This window comes from Filicampus tigris, chromosome 1, assembly GCF_054856515.1.
Source record: "Filicampus tigris isolate MCC_2025a chromosome 1, RoL_Ftig_1.0, whole genome shotgun sequence".
NCBI classification, from domain to species: Eukaryota; Metazoa; Chordata; class Actinopteri; order Syngnathiformes; family Syngnathidae; genus Filicampus; species Filicampus tigris.
Window position 1 is genome coordinate 16,205,489 of NC_141217.1, and position 7,012 is coordinate 16,212,500.

General features: G+C 39.7%; 1 pseudogene across 1 annotated transcript; it reads right to left on the bottom strand.

The window, feature by feature from the left end:
- Positions 1-2,076: 2,076 nt before the first annotated feature.
- LOC147152995 (SAM pointed domain-containing Ets transcription factor-like) lies at positions 2,077-6,356 on the bottom strand (annotated as a pseudogene). The gene is made up of 5 exons (XR_015081907.1): positions 5,939-6,356; positions 3,811-4,008; positions 3,678-3,735; positions 3,437-3,561; positions 2,077-2,424 (listed from the first exon to the last, which is right to left on the bottom strand). The product of XR_015081907.1 is annotated as an SAM pointed domain-containing Ets transcription factor-like (transcript).
- Positions 6,357-7,012: the final 656 nt, after the last annotated feature.

Genomic DNA, 7,012 nt, shown 5'->3' on the forward strand with positions numbered 1-7,012 from the left:
TGTCGTTTTTATTGTATTTATTTGTTTTTGTCTTTTGTGAGTAATGAACTCTTTCCAGAGGAAAGAAAGGAGATCAAGTGCATGGTTGTACAGTGTATTTTATAGAAATTGGTAAATAAGAATATTCATTTTCTTTCTTTTACGAGTGAAATAAGAAGTAGCCGCAGCATGGATCGTTACCAATGAAAGAATACCTTGCTGTAGTAGAAACTAATTGGAAATGAGTCCAAACTGGGTTGAAGAAAAAAATGAATTTAGAATTAAATTAAATTGTGTCACATGAGAATGCTCACTATTCTGTGGGGATGAAAGGTGTGAGCAGAAGGCTAATTTAGCACATATGGCAAGCAGATTCAACATTTAAAAGCTAAGTTTGACGATCTGGTATAAACATCATAGATATCAGTCTTTCTGACTAGTCGTGATGAATAAAATGTTGAATGGAAGGCATTTTCATTCAAGGTATCTGTAACAGAATAGATAGATACCTGTAATTCCCTTTTGCGTAATAGAATTATAGACTTCTGCAACGTCATTTCACCTATATGACAAATTCATGGGCACGTGAGGGTTTTCATAACATACTGTATGTCTCCAATTCAGTTGCAGAGATCCACCTGTGAATTACAGATATCTCATCTGTAACTCCAATTGACTCCTGACTAATTATAATTCCAGTTGCTGATATCTACAACTTCATTTTAAATGTAATTTAATATACCTGAAAAGGGGCCATGCCGATATCTTGAACTGAGGTGAATTCAAGATATTTTGAACTGGAATCATGACTAGTCAGAAGTGAAGAGTTGTACATAACCCGAAGTCGAGATAGAGATAACTACAAGTTAAGTCACATAGCATCTGTAATGACAAACCTCCATACTCTTGAAAGGCAAAAATAATGTTGTACTCACCGTATTCTTTGTGGAGTCGTAGCCTACCTTAAAGTGGAAATACCGTGTATCCACATCAAAGTGTCCACAAAAGCTTCCAAAACAGCTAAACAGGCAAGTGCTTTTCTCCTCCTTTACAAGTAAGCTTTAATGCTGTGGTTAAATTTGGCAAATCAATTTGTATTATGAATTTGAACTCATTATACCTGTTTGTTCATTATTTTGCAAGTCACATGTCAACACCACAATGAACTCATTAATATTCCTGGCTATAAAAGTAAGTGATGAACTATCACTGACTTGAAATGAAACAAATGACAAAAAATTGTGTTTGGGGTTATGCCACCAGATATGGTATATCCCAACATTTTTTTTTTTTCAATTTACTTAAAAAAATCAAGGAAGACAAATCGAGTAGATTTAAATCGATAGTAGTAGAACATTTTTTTGTTCCCCTTTCTAGAGTAACTCAAACAATAATTGAACAAACAACTATCCTTGACTTTTGATTTCAAAACTAATACAGGTAATGTAACTACCAATTTATTGTTTATATGTAATTACACGATGAGACGATCAAACATTTGGTTTGGATTTGGTTTCACCATCATAACGGCCCTCTGCAGGAAGTCATAACTACAAAATGGCCTGCAACAAAAATTAGCTTAATACCCCTGCTAAGGTGACATGGAAGAAGAAAAAACTGTCTCCCTTGCAATCTCTACATTCTATGCCCAAAAATGTGCGTTCCCTCACAAAAACGTTATCTCACATTTCATGTTGCGGGAACACAAATCTATGTGAGGCAATGCAAAGCTTTTTTGTGAGGGAACGCATGGTTGTGTTTTTTCTTCCACCTCATCTTAGATGGTGGAGTACAGTTGTCTCACTAAATGAAATGCCAACTACATGAAGCCACTTGATTTATGACAGTACCAGAGCTTGGTGAATATCAATTTGAGCATGAAGTGGTCTTTTCTGAAGTATGCAAAGAGCCAACTGTAAAGCATCAATACAAATCATTGAGAAGAAGAAATTGGCAACTTCGTTTTCATATTTTATTCTTCCATCTTGTTTGTAGAGAGAAACTCAATGCATTTTATAGCCTATAATACAAAACAAAGCCTATAATACAAAACAACTTGAGATGTCTGCAGTGTGCTTGAAACAATAAGACAATGAATTCCTTTTTGTGTGAGCTTGTATTAGGCAGAAGTGCACATTTTAGTAGGCAGTCTTTACAATTGAAATGAAAGATCAAGTACATCAGGGAGATTAAGAAGTTCTTTTGTTTATGTCGAGCACATCATGTTTTTCAGCTTGTTGAACTCCTGATGCAGCAAACAGCTCGGTCATATGGGGTTAACAAACTGGTAGACCAGTCTGCGTGACACATCTGGCTTTCGAATGATGCCTTTCTTGTAGTACTGACGTATAGATCGACTCAGTTTGTCATAGTTCATAGCTGGACGGTTCTTTCTGATGCCCCATAGCCTGGCCACATGAGCCGAATCTTCTATTTTGAAAATCCCTATGGACAGAGGGGAGAAGTCGTCACATTGGTGATGCCGTATTTCAACCCGAGTGCCTGGTTTTATGGAACCACTACATAACATGGACTTCTACTTCCTGTTTTGATTTTTTTTTTCTATAAAACGTTTAGGCTGTAAACTTGTTGGCTTTCTTTTACAACTGACAACATTTTTAAGGAATTAAAATCCCCCAAAAGTATACAGTATATACAAATATATGCTATCATACTCATTTATAATTCCTAGCCCTCTGCTAAGAGCTGTTGCTGAGCTTTCCGTACCCCTTCAGAAAAGTGGAGGTACAGTAAGTGTATAGTGCGCCATGCTGTTGGTCCACATCAACACAAACAGCTCAGTTCCACTCAGAACATCCAATATTAATTATTGAACTAGGCGATACCGCCCTAACGGATGTAAAAGTACACTTTTGTTCTTGTTAGCAAGACCTATGACAATGAACAGTAGTGATGGGAAAACGAGGCTTCAAGATGATTCATGAACCAGTGTTTATTGAGCCCTGTAGATGGTGCTCTGTTCAACACCGGGCTGAAAACACACGGACTTGCCATTTCTAGAAACCGATCTTTAAACCAACAGTGCCATCTAGTGGAGTCATAAAATACAACAATGGGTTCATGAAGCAAATTTGCTGGGGGGAAAAATTGTTTCAAAGCTTGTTTGTAACAGGCAACAACAAGTAGCAAAATGTGTTTTGAGTAATAGTATTTGGTTTTTTTTTATATAAGCAAATGGGGGAAAGGGAAATTAAAATTGAACACATTTTTTAAGGTATTTTATGGCCTATAAATATATAATAATAATATATAATGATTGAATTGGCGAAAATTAGACATTCAAAGGTCTTAGGTCACTCAAACCAGACCAGCTCTTCATCACACTTAATTTACAATGACTTGATAATATCAACTTTTCTCACTGTCTCAGTGGTTTGGTCCAATCACAAAGCAAGCAGCTAATTGATATACTGGACACCAGTTCTCTATTCCTTACCCTTCTCTTTGTTGATCCAGCGGATACAGCGACTGTAGTTGTGCGGCTTGAGGAGTAGCTCCCGAAGGAACTGCCACAAGTGGATGGGCTGGCTGGGGCAGTTGCAACAAGAATTGTCATTTGCTAAAAAAAAATAATAATAACAATAAATAAAAGTTTTTTTTTAAAAAAGAGCACTGCATTCATAGGGTTAAACTTTTAGTCCAATCATTGTTGTAAATCCATGCAGAAATGTGTAAAAGTGAGTTACTTACCAAACTTAAAGTCTTCACGTGGGCAGTGGTCCTTCATTGCTGCAGCTAATAGAAACCGACACAAAATTCATCAAACATTGTTCACAGCAAGGTTCAATTCCCACCTGCCTTAATTCTTACCAGATCTCCAGATGTCGAGATGAGCATATAGCATGTCTCCAAACTGCAAGGAACGTTCTCTGAAGTTCGCCTCTGTCATGGAGCACAAGTCCCTTCCACTCAGCCCCTTGAAGAGCACGCTCATCTGCGGCAGTCGGTACAAGTGCTCCGTCCACAGCAGCCACTTGTAAACGTGCATGCAGCACCACTCTAGCGGGTCTGTGGAGGAAAATTCAAACAAGAACATTAACAAAAATTACTTTTGGAGTTCATGACAAGCGCTATAGTGTCATTGTGCTAGAATGCCAGATAAATAAATGATGTAATTGTGAGCATTATAATGATGGTTGATAAATGACATCAGTATTCTGTTGACCCATTTGCAGCACCAGGTGGACATTCGTTGTAGCACTCTAGAGTCGTTGAAATCCTATTTGGCTGGCAGGAATTTTGTGTAGGCGGCACGGTGATCAACTGGTTAGCGCGTCCGCCTCATAGTTCAGAGGTCGTGGGTTCGATCCTGACCCCGGCCTCCCTGTCTGGAGTTTGCATGTTCTCCCTGTGCCTCCGTGGGTTTTCTCCGGATACTCCGGTTTCCTCCCACATTTCAAAAACATGCATGCTAGGTTAATTGGACACTCTAAATTGCCCCTAGGTATGATTGTGTATGCGGTTATTTGTTTGTCTCTATGTGCCCTGCGATTGGCTGGCAACCAATTCCGGGTGCCCCCTGCCTACTGCCCCGAAGACAGCTGGGATAGGCTCCAGCACGCCCGCGACCCTTGTGAAGATAAGCAGTATAGATAATGGATGGATGGATGGAATTTTGTGTCAGGCCCCTATCTCACTGAGGGGCGAACAATTTTGACTGGTGGCAAAGGTAGCAAATTGCGCGCACACGTCAGAGTTCATCAGGTTTTGTTCAAATGTTCGCCAAAGGTTGGTCAATCATTCGCCAAACGTTCGCCACCAGTTTTGTGTTTTATCTTATTGCAAGGAAATTTTTAACCTGTTGACTTGTACAAGAAAAGTACAGGCAAACATCTGACAACCGTTTGGCAAACATTGCGATCTTGAATGAACCCTGATGAGAACGCAACATTCGCTGCCTTCGCAAACACAATTATTAGGATAAGGGCTTTAGTCTTGGTCGCTTCGTGTGCCACTCTGGTCCACTGTTGTATGGTATTCCACAGGGTTCAGATATGGGGCCCCTGCTGTTTTTATTGTATTTGCTGCCCCTGGGTTCCATCTTAAGAAAGCATAGTATTTTCTTTCACTGCTATGCGAATGACAGTCAGATCTATGTCCTGCTAAGCAAAATGTACGCTTTGTCCTTAAGGCCACTTTTGTCCTGTTTGGAGGAAATCAAAGCCTGGTGGATGGCACTAAACTTCTTGAACTTCAACAAGAAGAAAACAGAAGTTACGGTGGTACTGATTTTATTTGTACTGTTATTAATTAGCTGTTTTCACTGTATTTGTCTTTTGTGTCAGTTTTTTACTTTACTGTAGGTACAGTACTTTGTATGAAGCTGTGGTTGTTTTTAATGTGTTTTATCAATAAAGTTGAGTTGAGTTGAGTAGTTTAATACATGAGTGTCAATCAAAACTTGGTTGTCACACCAGACAACTTCTGCTTATTTTTACCTTTTAAAAAAAACTTACACCAAGACTACATCTTTCTGTTTTCAGACTATGTCTACACTTCATTTTCCTTTTTGCATTTTGTTGTCCTTGCAAAATGTGAGATTTGAAAATGCATTGCTTGCGATCCAAGTGTGTTGCAGCCTCATAATGATTCCACACTGGTTGAAAAAGAGTTTTGAGTTCAACACGCAGTGACAGGAGTCCCTACTGCTGAAAATTCGAAAAGGTGCCACTTCTGGGATTACATCTTAGAAAATGCAGAAACATGATTTGTATGGCTGCTTATTTATGGTACACTATGTTATGACACAGCAAACAATCAGCGTCACGTTGAAAGATTTTTAAGGCTGTCAGTTAAAAGAGGTTTGAGGATCTGTTTGCACAAGGTGTGCAGGTCCCAGAGGCTCATCAGGCATGTGTGCATATTGATAGCAAGAGCAGTGCAATGTTTGAAGTTAAACTAATAACTATTTAATTTAACATGAAACCAGTAGTTGTACCTGGTGCAATGTTGAGTAGCTTGCAAGCTTTGTTGACATCGCTCAGCACTTCTCCCACCACCATCGACTGGACCTGTTCCAGACAGTATTCCTCTTCTTTACCCTGCACATCAATGGGAGGGTTCTGAGCTGGGCTGAGTATGGGTGGGCTCTGCTCTGGACTCTCCAGACCTTGAGTAGGAAGAGCAGCAGCCTCTGCCATCTTCAGTTCTTCACAAGCTAAGCCATCATAACAGGGAGGGTACGCTCCTGGCCAGCTAAACTCTGGGAGGCCCAACAAACAGTGGGAAGGTTTGATATCCTCCATCTCCTCCGTCCAGGGAATCCCATCCCCGTCATAATGGGGACTTATGCAGAGAGATGAACATCCTATGGAGCCCATTTCATGATGACCTGAACTCCCCATCCTCAACTTCATGCAAGGCAGCAAAAGAAAAGCAGATTATTTTGATGACACACTTATATTATGCTTATAATACCTGTTTAACCAAATAAGAATGAAAGTGAATGAGAAACAAATTGACAGGTACAGTATTGTCATGTCTAACCTAATCATTCACGCCAAGTTTCAATTAAGCCTTTGCCATTGTGAATTTTAGTTTAGTACTTTTCTTTTGGTATTGTCATGTCATGTCATGTCATCTTCCAAACCGCTTATCCTATACAGGGTCGCGGGGAGTTGCTGGAGCCTATCCCAGCCGTCAATGGGCGAAGGCAGACTACACCCCGAACTGGTCGCCAGCCAGTCGCAGGGCACACATAGACACTGTCACTGAGCGGGAATCGATCCCACGCTGCCCGCACACAACTCAGGCGTGTGTACCACTACACTATCAGCGGACTCCTTTGGTATTGTTTGTTTTTGGTAATCGTTTCTCCTCAATTGAGAGATTTTGCGTTTCTTCATAACAGTTGATTTTTTCCTCTCATGAGTGACTTTGTGTTGAGCTTTATTTATTAAACAATTAATTATTTGAACTTTGCTTTGTTTGACTTGTGCATTTAGGTTCCAACCTCTTGCTCTTAATCTGACATAAGGAAAGATCATTAAGAAGAAAACAAGGTACAATTGTA